The sequence below is a fragment of the Rhinolophus sinicus genome, linkage group LG06, assembly GCF_036562045.2.
Source record: "Rhinolophus sinicus isolate RSC01 linkage group LG06, ASM3656204v1, whole genome shotgun sequence".
Lineage (NCBI taxonomy): Eukaryota > Metazoa > Chordata > Mammalia > Chiroptera > Rhinolophidae > Rhinolophus > Rhinolophus sinicus.
Window position 1 is genome coordinate 165,076,209 of NC_133756.1, and position 13,199 is coordinate 165,089,407.

Sequence of the window (13,199 nt, forward strand, 5' to 3'; positions counted from 1 at the left end):
TGGCCGAGGGGAGCCTGGAGGTGGCCTTCCCCACAGCCACTCCTTGGAGGGACGTGGGCTCTGATTCCCTCCTGGCCGCCATAGCCACAGGAGGGGACGTGCCACCCCCCACAGCCTCCTGAGACACTGTCAGGCTGACCGCAGGCCTTGGGGGCCACCTGAACTGACAGCACTGAGCGTGGCTCGCACAATGAAGCCCCCAGTCACTCTGGGCTGCAGTCTGGTGGGGTCTCCTGGCCTGCGGGCTGTGCCCTCTGGTCCTTGCCAAAGATCCCCCCAACCCCCACTTCCTGGGACTCCCTCTCTGGGAGGAAGACCTGCTAGGAGGATGGGGCGTCTGAGGTTGCCAGACATACCCTGCCCTTGGGTGGGCACCAAAGCTCAATGTGGAGACCGCAGGTGGCCCAGGTGCCCTTTCCCCGTCCCCTTGGGGGCCACCATTCAGTGAGGACCACCTCGGGCCCTGGAACCTCGGGCAGCCAGGCAGTTGCCTGCAGGCCTGGGGTCTCCATCAGAGACGCTGTGTGCACACTGCACAGGTGGGGGCACGCACACACAGGCACCCGACCACCGACACGCACAGCACACACCTGGGCACTATGAGCAGACATCTGCACCCACGTGCACACCACGGACCTCCCACACAGTCCCGTGTGCACACACGAGCCGCTGCCTCCACGCTCCTTGCACGCTTCAGCTTTCTTCTAACCAACGCCTGAGCCCTGGGCTCCCCGAGTCTGGCAGCCCTTCCCTTCCAAACAGGACCAACAGGTTAGGACACAGGGATTGCAAACATACCGAGGGTGGGGGGAGGGGGACTGTGATTAGCTCCGGGGCAGGGGCCAAGAGGAGCCTGCCACCCCTACCCCAGATGTCCTGGACCCCAGAAGCTGGACCCCAGGTCCAGATGCTGGGCACCCTGCTGGGTGTGGGCCTGCGTGCAGGGGTCTGGGGAGAGAAGCCTTCCGGGGATGCACTTGCAAGCTCAGCCTGTGTCATCACCACTACCCAGGGCCACTCACCACCTCTTGGAGCTCTGAGAAGGGCTGGATCTGGAGGGAGGGGTCTGGTAGGGACGTTGTTCTGGGTGGTCAGGGGGATGCAGGTCTGGGGCAGGGGGATCTAGCCTCAGCCTCCCACCTGCTCAGACACGGCAGTTTCAGATCCTGCTCCCTGCTCAGGGTAGAGCCTGGTGGATGCTGAGGATAGAACCAAACACTAGCGAACGCTTGGTCTAGAACTCAGGGGGCTCTCAAAGGCCCCCCTGGGGGAAGGGGATGGCGGAGCCCCTCTGGGTAAGAGATGGTGCCCTGGAGGGAGGGATCTTTCAGCTGGGCCTGTAAGACAGCGACACAGACAGATCGCTCCTGGCATCCTGCTGGGATCTTGAGATTCTCTTCATGGGTGTCTGCTGTGCAGATGCGTGCAGCTGTGTAGCTCTGATCCTCTCTCTATTCGCTCAGTCTTAGCTGGGCGTGCAGAAGCTCAGCTGAGGACGTGGAAGGTCACTGGTATCAGTGGCTGTGCAGCCTCCCTGCTGTGGCTGGGAAGGCCCAGGTCACCCGGCTGTATATTGTGGACCCACCAGTGTGACATTAGGAAGGGTTTGAGTTTCAGCAGATGGGAGGCACGTTAGGGCTGTTTGCAAGAGAATCGACCCAAGCATATCCTGAATGGAGCCCTAATACCAGGAAGGTAGATGTAGAGGGCACTTTGAATACAGCCCCAGTCGTTCTTCTTAGTTTCTCCGTTCATCCATCATCTAGCCATTCATCCATCATCCATGTATTCATCATTGTCCATCCATCCATCCATCCACCACCCATCCATCCTTCCATTTATCCCTCCATCCCTCCAGCCATCTCTCCCTCTCTATTTTCATCTATTTATCTATCTAGTCATCAAATCTCATCTCTTTTACTGAGCAAACAGACATGAGTTGAAAGGGGTGGAAGACTGGACAGTCCACCCCTAGCTGGACACTTCACAGCCCTGAGCGCACACATCCCACCCACTGTAGCCTCACGGCTCTGGGAGCAGCCTGTGCAGGGATGGCCCAGCCCACGTCGGCCCCATGCTCCAGACATCCTGTCCCGTGGTCCAGCTCAGCCACAAGGCAGCTACCTCCCGTGTGGGAGCTCCTTGGGGCCTGCTGATATTCAGGGGTCCAGAGAGCCAGCCTCCTCACTAGAGGTCGTGATGGGCACGAGGTCGCCCAGCCGACCAGAGACCCCACTCAGAAGGTTCCAGTCTCAGGAAGGCCCAGGCTGAGAAGGGCAGGGTGGCCCTAACATTGGAAACCCCAACTGTGGCTGCAGGGAGACCCTGGGTACCCTCCCGTGCATTCGTTGGCCCATCCTTTGACAAACCCTGTGGCCTCCCCTTGCACCGGTGCACATGGGGAAGTGGTTGTGCAGTGCAGGGAGTGTGGTCAGCAGAGCCCCAGTGGGGACGGGGTCCAGCCTGCCAGGAAGGACCAGGGTGTTCTGGGCAGGTATGTTGGAAGGGTCGTCGGGACCTGCCTAGGCCACCTCCCTCCCCTCACGCCATCTTCTCCAGCTCCTGCAAGCATGCACAGAGAAAAGGAAGGTCTGTGCCCAGAAGGTCCCCCCTCACTCCTAGGCTGGGAGCCCCATGGGTTGGGCTGTGTCCAGTTTCTCCAGCCCCAAGGGGAACCAGCCTGCAGGCACTGGCTGTGCTGGGCCCCTGTGAGGCATACCTCGGCCAGCTACAATGGCCACTCATGGTGACAGCCCTATAGGCTGCCTGTGTGTGGCAGTCAGGCCAGGCTAAGCAGGCCAGGTCCTGCCTCCAGGTGTGGCCAGGGTCCTGGGTTGGGCGTGTCTTTGAGGATAGTAGGGCTGACCTGGGACACCCAGGAGGGGGACGCTGCAGGTACAGGCGACTTCAGAGTTGGGAGTGCTGAGCAGGCAGCAGGGGCGGCCCCAGGGCACCCAGCAGACCCTGGTCATCTCTGCACCCAACATTCCCAGCCGTGGTCGGCCCAGCACTGGCTGCAGGAAGGATGCTGGCCCTGGGCAGGAGAGAGGCTCGAGACCAGGAGGGCTTCATCTGTCCACCCAGGACTGGAGAGAGTGGGGGTGGGCTGAGAACTGCCACACGACAGGCCCCTAGTTCCGTGGAGCAGGGCTCATGGCCCCTTCCCCATGGGGCAGGCGTAGAGAGGGAGCAGCCTCTGAGGAAGGGTCCTCCGATTTCCCAGATGAGGATGGGCCAGACCTGAATCCACCCTCCTGGCCCTGGGGCACCCCAGGAAGTGCCACCTGCCAGCCTTCTTGGTCCCCCAAGTTAGCACTTGGGCTGGAGGCTGCCTCAGTGGACAGCATGGACAATCTCCCCTAGATATGCATGCTGGGCCCAGTGGCAGTGAATAATTGTGGGGGATCAAGGGGGCCCCCACCATCCCCTGACCTTGGCTGTGCCCTGGGAGAAAGAGGTGAAAGGATGGGCCTGAGTGGGGCTGAGCATGTGGGGTGTGGTGACAGGGACACTGTGATGGGTGGGGATGGGTGGAAAGTGTGAGGGTTGGCACCCCAAAGGGCACTGCTGCCTGTGGGAGGTGCGAAATCTGCTGGGTGGCCCCAGGGGAGCCGGTGCCCACACGTCCGCAATGCCCCATTGTTGATGCCTGGTGAGCGAGCTGAGGGCGCACTGGGTGTCGGCTTTCACCCATCACCTCGTCTGCCCTCCCTCCCAGGCTGGGCCCTGGGGTCTGTCTTTGTGGGCTAAGCCTTCAACCTTCCCGTGTGCATGTGTGTGTGTGTGAGAGAGAGAGACACGGCTAGTGGCCTTGGCCCTGAGAACTGCACATACTGCCTGTGTGTTTGTGTGCACACATATGTGTCAGGGGCCCTTAGATTTGGCCCCTGTCAGCCCATGACACCCCTAGCTCCAGCCCCACGGCCACAGTGGAGAAGCCAGAGCTGTAAGGTGGGACTGGGGAGGAGTTTTGGGGACCCCCTGTGGGAGGCCCAGCGGGGCTCCCGGGCCCGTTCACCATGCCTGCTGTGTGGACAGAGCAGCCAGCCCATCCTGCTGGACGTGTCTGCCCTTGGCTGGTCCCGCAGACGGAGCGAGGGTGCGGTGGGCACCCCCCCCCCCCCGGCCCCCAGCAGCCAGACCATTTCGCCTTTCCTTGGTCCTGTCCTGCCTTCCTGGTCCTGAGGGCCAGCCTAGGCTCCCTGAGCGCGGCCTGGTGGCGACCCCTCCCTAGCACCCGTTGACCTCTGACCCTCTCAGTCACCTGGGGAAGCCAACAAGTCTCCCCAGCACTCTGGTCCACATCAACTCCAAAAATGGGACGAGGGCCCCACTGTGTGGCCACCTGGCTATACTACAGAACAGGCTGCAGCCGTCAATCATCTTCCTCCCTAACTGTGTGTGAGACAGAGATGGGGAGACTGACGAGGCCACACACCCACACCTGCTGTTCTGCGAGCCCCTTCTGAGGACAGACAGCCTCATGTCCAGAGTGGTCCCTGCCACCCCCACAGGCTTCGGGTGGGGACAAGTGTGGTGGCTGGACACCAAAGCCGCGGGGCCATAAAGCAGGACACAGACAGCCCACCCTCAGGCCCTGACACCAACACCCCAGACCAGCAGCTGGCCTGGCCAGGCCCCTCTCCTCATGGAGCAGGTGGGGTCATGCCTCCAGTGGTGTTGCCGTCATGGTTGTGATGCCTTCACTCACACCCAGGGATGGGTGCCACCCCTCCATCTTGGCAGGACAGCTCCTCCCGTGAGCCCCTCCCCCACCCCGAGGTGACAGAGGATGCCTGGCCCCGCAGGGTTGGAGGCCTGGGTCCCACTCCTACTCAGTGGGCCTCTGGGCCCCACTTTCTCAACTGTCAAGGAGGGCTGATGACAACAGGGCCCCATGCAGGTTGGGGCACCCTGAAAATGCACCCTGTGAAGCTATGTGGGCGGGAGGGACAGACATCAGCATTGTTCAGGTCGCAAGTCTGAGCCTGGAGTCTGGACTAAGGACTGCCACCTTCCAGGGCCTGCCTGAGGCCAGGGACCAGGAAAGGCCACTGCTTGGCTGGTGGCGGCTCTGGTGGGCTGGGCAGAGCCTGGAGGGAGTGAGGGGCCTCCCTGTGACAACTGGGGACGCTTCCCAGCCACTCATTGCACGTCCAGCCTTCTAGCTCAGAGACCTCTGGGCCGTCCGTCTCTCCTTCCCAGGTGACTGGGGCTGGGATGATGCCTTTGACAGTTTGACCTGAGTTGCTGACGTTGTCCTGGAAAACATCACCCACTCACCGCTGTTGCAGGGGCTTCAGGGACCTGGAAGGACTGCAAAGCCTGCCTCCAGCCCTGGGATCTGGGAAATGGGGACTCGTGGATTTCTCCTACAGTTCAGTCCAATGCCAGCCGGCTCTGAGACCCCCAAGGAGCTCAGACATCCCCACACAGGTGGCTCTTCAAGCTTCCTTGGACCTACAGGGGCCTGCTGGATCCCCGCTGGGGGGAACTGTCTCCTCTGTCTTGCCCAAACCTAAAAACAGTGGCTGGGAGGGAGGTGATGTCACAGATGGCCACATGGGGGCGCCAAACCACAGGGACCGCCTGGAAGGAGCTGGACATTCAGGGCTGCTGCTGGCCAATGAGGCTGGAGGACTCTCCGTGGCCTGGCAGAGATGACTGGGCCTGCTGCGGCCCTAGCAGAGAGGAAGGCAGCTGCAGAGAAGGGCAGACATGCGAGGGTCACGGCTGGGGCAAGTCTAGGTTGGATTGCGGGATCGTGGGAGCTGGGAGGGGTCAGAGCCAGGCCAAAGGGGGCAGGTGTGTGTGACTAAGGGGTTGGGGGTCCACAGGGGCAAGCTCTGGGTGCAAGGAAGTGGGGGCGCGAGGAGGGCCCAAGGACCCGTTCCTTCTACACCCCATTCCCAGTGTGCGTGTGCACATGTACATACTCCCTGAAGAAACATTGCCACACCCACTCACCCTCAGGGAAACACAGACACCCCCCCACACTGCACAGGCCCCTACATACCCTGCAGAAACACCCACCCCCACATGCACCCACCCAGATACCCCCACCACTGGAGAGAGAGCCCCGTGCCCAGAGAGGGCTGCCCACCTGCTCCAGCTGGCAGGTGGGCCCCCACCCCCTCCCTATCCATTGTCCAGGGGTGTTTCTGGTGCTGATGATGGCCGTGCGTGGATTCCGGATCCAGCTGGGTCACGAGGACAAGGACCCCAATCGCTCATCTGCCATCCCTTTCGCTCCCCAGGGCCGGCTCCATCCCCACCACAGCTACCCTGACCACTCTCCGCCAGTGCACACACACAGCACACACTGGCGTGCATATGCACATATATGCACACACAGGAGCACACATGTGTGTGCACAGTCACATGTGTGTGCACACACAGTCCACAAGTAGCAGCTCTGCCATGAGAACACTAGCATGTGACGGGGCCCTGGGTGCAGGGTCCAGGCTCCCAACACACTGGGCTGGGGCCTGCCATTTGGCCAGATGGGAGGAGTACTGGGCAGTGAGTCCAGAGGGTTGCTGCCGTGTAGCCTGGGGTGTGGCACATGTCCTCTGTGTCGGATGGGCCCCAGCTGGATGATGCTGGATGGAAAGCCCTTACTGGGTGACCTGGGGCTGTCATTTCATGGACTCCCTGCTGCTCTCCCTGGAGTGGGTGCGAACAGCCAATCAGAGCCTCCCTGCGGCCTGGAGCTCTGTGCCCCTGCCCTGCGTCATACCCCCCGTGTTCCTCCCACCCTTGAGTGCTGAACCCCTCCTGCACTGCCAGCCGCCCCCAGGGCTCTCCTGGCCCCCCGACCCCCAGCACACACCCTGGTCTTTTAAGTGAGTCACCCCAGCTGTCCCTCCCCTGTCTCCCTGAACCCCGTGCCTGCCAGATTCCTGGTGGAGAAGCGGGTGTCACCTGTCAGGGTGACACAAACCAGGGCCACTGTGCTGGAGAGGCTGAAGAAGCAGAGTGGCTCTGAGGTGCCGCAGGCGAGATTGGGACGCACATCCAGGAGAGGCAGCCGTGTACCCTGGGAGGCAGGACCATGTAGGGTGGAGACGCCAGGCCCTGGGAGCCACTGAGGTTGCCGTCAGTAATTGCTGTCACCCGGTCATCCCAGCAACTCCCACCGCAGCCCTCAGGGTTGGTGTCAGAAGCCCCGTACCGGTGGGGACGCCAAGGCCATCAGGGGTGACCAAGCAGGGCTTCCTCTCCCATTTGGCTTCAGGACCAACCCGCCTGTGCCTGGCCGAGCCCACCCTCCTGCCTCTCCCATCTGCTGCCAGGCAGCATTCACCCCGGACCCCAGACCCCAGGCCCGTGCCAGCAGCCGGAGCTATGGGTGGCTTTCTCGAGTCCCCAGCTTGTCCTCAGGGGGCTCGGTGACCAGCCACCACCTCTGGGAGTAGAAAGCCTGCTGTTCCTTCTGAAAGTGGAGAGGATGGGGGGTGTCTGCCTGCGATCGGCCCCCACGCAGCCCCTTGCAGAATCATCTGGTCCAGAGGTCCCAGAGCTCTGCCTTCTGGGGGTCCCAGAGGCTGCTATCCTGAAAAGAACTGCCAGGTCCTGGGGATTTGGCAGGATGCCCCCCTCCGCTCCCCACTGACAGGGGTGCATTTGCAAGTGCCTGATCCTTCCTGTTCCAGTGGGGAGAGACCCCAGTGGTGTAGGGGCTGGGGACAGGCCTTCTGGGTAGGGATCCCCTCACCCCTCATAGGAGCCTCAGACGGGCCGAGGCAGGGCGGCTCACCACAAGGTGCCCTGTGGGCCTGCGCTCACGCGGCCAGGGCAGCTGCTCTGCTGACCTCCGGCCAGGAGTGCCCAGGGCTTCTGCCAATGCCTTCTCCTCCTTGAGACACAAGCCGCCCCTTTGGGTGTGGAATATGGGGAGCCCCGGCTGTGAGCCCTGGCCTGGGGCCGTGGGGAACGGGGTCGTGTCCCAGCCTGGAGGGGCGGGTCCCCTTCGCCCTGAGAAATCACACCACACCCAACAAGAGGCTCTCCCTGGAGGGGTGTTCATCCATCTACTCTCCCAGTGCACAGAGCCCGTCAGCCAGCAGCAGCGTCCAGCATACCCAGCCGTCCACACGTCATGGCCCATTTGCCTCCTGCCTTAAGACTAAGAAACATGGGAAGAGGTGAGACCCCAAACATGTCCACTGTGACCCCTCCCCTGACACAGCCATCACCTTGAATTGGGGTCCCTCATACTATGAAGGGCTTCCGCCCACGGTCACACATGGGGCATCCAAACGGGGCACCTGGTTTATCCAGGTTCCGGGTGGCTCGGGTCGTTGGGTTGTTCCCTAGAGACGTGCACACATTTTATTTGTTTGCTTAAGAGGCATTAGAGGTGACTGTTATTTGTTATTTTCTCCTTTCTGTGTTTCTGTAATTTTTCAGTTTTTATAATGAGCATGGATGATTTTCATAATCAGGAAAAACTTTACATTTTCTTCCATACCACTGTGGGTCTTCAATAACAAACACAAAGCCCCATCCAGCTAACTCCAAAAGGATATCATGTGTGCCTAGTGAAAACGTCAGCAGGACAAACAGACATGGGGACAATAGAGTTCCCCTTCTGCTGTGGCCTCCTGCCCCTGGGGCCCCGGCAGGCAGGTTCTGGTGTGACTCAGGCAGCACCCACCTCTCTCCCCTCCCCTCCAGCCCAGGCCCCCTGCGCACACAGCTCCGGCCCCCCCAGGCCTTGCAGCTGGCAGCTGTGGGTGGCTGGGGGGACCGGAGCTCTGGGCTTTCTCAGCACCCAGGGCCCCGCCAGCCTGGGCAGGGGTGGGGGTGCTGGCTGCAGGTTTCCATGTTCCTGCAATTATTCTCCTGCGTGCGTGCGGGAGGTCAGCATGCTGAGCTCCGCGTGGCCCCAGTGGCAATTGTGGGCAGATAAAAGGGAAAATAACGGTCTCCCTGGACGATTAATGTGCAGCCGTTTCCGTAGATACCGGATCACCATAAGTAATGAGACAGGCGAGCACTGTCCCCACGACTTAAGTGGGCGCTGTGGCGAGATCAGTGCCTCACCCTCCATCCGCTGCCGCCTGGGGCCATGTGCTTCCTGGCCCTTTAAAGCTCGATTGAATTATGGGGACACGGGACAGCGAGGAGAATGTACAGCGGGGGGAAAGCGGATACGACGTCGTGCGTGTCCTGCACTTACGACGAAGGTGACGAATGTGCAGGGGGGACACTGCTCGGGATGCCCAGTACAGGTGCCACGTGGAGGTTCAGCCCTCGCCTCTGTTTCCCTCATTTTGTTCATTTTGCCGCATAATGGAAGATAACATGTCACTATTACAAAATCAATAAGTGGTCCCGATGCTTCTAATGGAGAGGAAATAAATAGACATGGGCCGGCCATCTGCAGGGTAGAGATGTCTGCCCTGCCTGCCGGCCCAGGGTGGAGGCATAATCTGATCAGGGGGCATTGCCAGTTCCCGGAGGCTCGGCAGCCAATCCCACCCTCTATGCCGGGCAGTGAGCCTCCCTGAACCAGGGGACAGGTCCGCCTTTGCCTCCCTACGTCCATCTGTGCCCCCCGGATGGCGTCCCCTAAGAGCCTAGCAGCTGTCCAGCCTTCCTGTATGTCCAGCGCCCACCAGGCCTCTGGGGGAGGGGCTGCTTGTTGCCAGTGTGGCTTGAGGGGGGGACAGCCTTGACCCATACTCTGCCCTCCTGCTGCCCTCCAGCCAGCCCTCTAGGCACACTTGCTGCCCAGGGTGAAAGCTCTAAATAGGCAAAAGAAAGGAAAACAGAAAATAGCTGCTAGGCCTGCTGCAGGCTGGCTCTGGGGCCTCTTTATAACAATTCTTCTCTCTGTGTGTGAACAGCACATCCACGTGAACATTCACGAAATCCAGCCCAGGTCCCGGGTGGACAGGTGCCCCCAGGACGCACCCTTGCTAGGTCCTCCCCCCATGGTCTGCAGGGAAGAACTCAGGCATGTGAGTATGTGCACACGTGCGCACGTGTGTGTGTGTGTGTGTGTATGCAAGCATCAATATTAATGTCTTTAGGAGCTTATCTCAAAGAGCAGCTCCTGCTGCAGCCTGGCCCTGGGCGGTCTCCTCTGGCCGGTGGTACAGACGGCTCCCGTCAACCCCCAGAGTTTCCCTTTCTCTCTGCAGTCGTGAGGGCCACGTCCTGTGTAAGTGGCCCTTCCAGGGGGCCCTGGGTGGGCTGGAATCTTTTGCCTTTCCAGCTGAACGGCAGTATTCTTCCTGGAGGACACATTCCAGTGGACTCGCTGGGTCATTTCTAATCTAGAGAAACGGTGCCTGAGGGCGTAGTGTCCAGGCAGCCCTGTGCATGCCCCCAGCAGTGGTGGCTGAGACAGCCCGGGCTGCTCAAAAAACAAGATCCCCTGGGGCACCTGAGGCAGGTCGGGGTCAGTGTCCATTCTTACTGACCACCAACAATGTCTGGAGATGCTGTCATGGGGTCAGGAAGGCCTCCCCTCTGGGTTCTGAGAATGGAGGTGGGGAGGCAGAGGGAGGGGGCGTTCTGGAGAGGCGGGGACTTTGGTAGCCACTGATGGCGCTTGAGTGAGAGAGTGACCGAGGACACATACTTTCGGGAAATCAACCAAAGTACCAAAGTGTCAAAGATGTGGGTTAGGAGCAGGGGTTGTGGGAGGAGCGAGAAGCCTCCAGATGCATTTTGGGGGTCCTGACCCACCAGGAGGGTCTCATGGACCTGCAGCATGTGCTTCACAGACTGTGCCATTTGTTCGTAACCCCAAATGCCTGTGGGGTGCGGAGAAGGAGAGCGACCCGGAGGCCAAGGGTCTGACGTGGAACCAAGGAAGGTGGCAGACTGGGTGGGGGCATGAATGAGCCTTAGCTGTAGGGATCACCACCTGGGCACCAGGTGGGCCAGGGAGGGGCCAGAATGCTGTCCTCGAAAGCTCACCATCTGGGCACAGGAGAGCAGGCCCAGGTTGTGGGGAGACGAGGCCGGCACGGCCCTGCTGGCTGTGGGGCAGTGTGGGGATCCAGCCCTCTGGGGGCCAGGAGGCCAGAGCCCCAAGGGGCGAAAGCTGGAAGGAAAGAGATCCTTCCAGAGGAGTCATTCGGAGTTCCTGCCCCCCCAGCCCCCCAAATCTGATCCTGCTGCCTTCTGCAGTGACCTTGCCTACACTCTCCATGCTCCCCCTCCATGTCTGATTTCCCCAATTAGGCGGGCGATTGCAAAGGTGGATTGAGTCTCTTGGGGACAGGTGCTCTGATATCCTCAGGGAGCAGCAATTACTCAGCTCTGAGTCCCCCCAGGTCCCCCCAAGTCCCCCTAGACCAGCCCCCAGAAAGCTTGAGCCCTGAGAGTCTCCAGCTCAACCAAGGTACCCCAGACAGAGTCAGGCCTCTCATGCTATCATGACTGCCTCCCCCCACAGAAATTGAGGCACAGTTCCCTGCCCCCCAAACCTTTAGGGGGCACCTGGTGTATCTCAACAGTCACCCTGACAGTGTTTCTCCACCTTTTGCAACCTCTGACCCTTATGATGGGCATCAGAACTTTGGGTCCGCCCCAGGAGGTCACACCCCACCCCCAGGACAACCCCCACCACATCAGACTCACCCCAGCCAGGCAGATCCCCACAAGCCTGCTGCCTGCAGTTTGTAAAAGAAAAGCAGGCTTAGTTGTGTTCTCCAAATATGAGACCACGTCATCCTGTGGATTATTTGGGAATGCTGTTGGTGGGAGTGGGGGGCGGGGGGGCTGTACCTCCCCCTTGAGCAGGTCTCTTCTCCTTTGCTGGGGGTGGGGGTCCCAGATAAAACCCAGACTGCAAAGACCATGGAAGGGAAGCCCACCCACCTGACTCCACTGGGTCACATTAAAGCCAAACGCTTCTGAGGACCAGGGGTTCTCAGCACAGTGACAGCTGGACCAGGGTCTAGGAAGGTAGTTCTTGCAAAAAAGGATCCGTGTCCAGAACATATAAAGATCGTGTCTGTCTTGTTATGGAAAACATGCTCAATGGGAAAATGAAGGAGAAAGGGGAGAAGGGACTGTAGTTGAAGGAATGGCCAGCCAAGCACGCAGAAGACGGCACCCTGGGAGTGCGGGCGTGCAGGCTGAAGCTTCAGGGAGGTTCCATCTCACACCCACCCCTTAGGCAAAAATACAAAAGTTGGGTTGTATCAAATGTGGGTGAAGGCTTGGAAAACAGATGTTCCCGGATAATGATGGCGTGTTTCTGGGGCAGCCCCTTCAGAAGGCACCAGGACACCCCGAACAAAAACCTGCCCATGGGCAGCTGAGGGCCCAGACTTCACGCCTCCCAGGAGGGGGTCCAGGCCCACAGGAGACCTTTGTTACTATGTGTCTGTGTGTGTGTGCCGGCGCGCGTGTGCGTGTGTGTGTGTGTGTGTGTGTGTGTGTGTGTGTAAAGAAGAACCTGTTAAAGCAGTAATACAGCTGTGGAGAAATTGGAACCTGTGCACCGCTGGTGGGAACGTGGGGCGGTGCAGCCACGTTCAGTGTCGGTTCCTCAAGAAATTAAACATAGAATTTTTACTTGACCCAGCAAGTCCACTTCGGGTATGTCCCCAAAAGAACTGAAAGTAGGGACTTGATGAAATATGTGTGCACACCGTGTCCATAGGGCATTACAGTGGGTAAAATGTGGAAGTCACCCGAGTGTCCATGGACGGATGTGTGGATCAAGAAAACGTGGTTCCCCTCCACACACGGGAGTGTCACTCAGCTATCAAAAGGGAGGACATCCTGACACCTGCTGCAACGTGGATGGACCTGGAGGACACTGTGCTGAGTGAAACGAGTCAGACACAGAGGGACACATCCTGTGTGACCCCATCACACGAGGTCCCTAGAGGAGTCAGATTCACAGAGACAGGAAGTAGATGGGGGTGCGGGGCTGGGGGAGGGGAGGGGAGTGTTCCATGGGGACAGAGTTTCCGTTTGGGTCGATGGAAAGTTCTGGAGATGGATGGTGGTGACGGTTTTACAACAATATGAATATGCTTAATGCCTGAATTGTATACTTAGAGTGATTAAGACGGGAAATTTTATGTTATTTATGTAGATTACCAGAATTTTTAAAAATAAATAACTATTTTTGAAATCAATAATATGAAGAGTGGTTAGGATGGGGGAGGGTGGGTGTAGGGGAGGTGGCAGGGGACAACTGAGCCAGCAGCGGCACTGGGGCC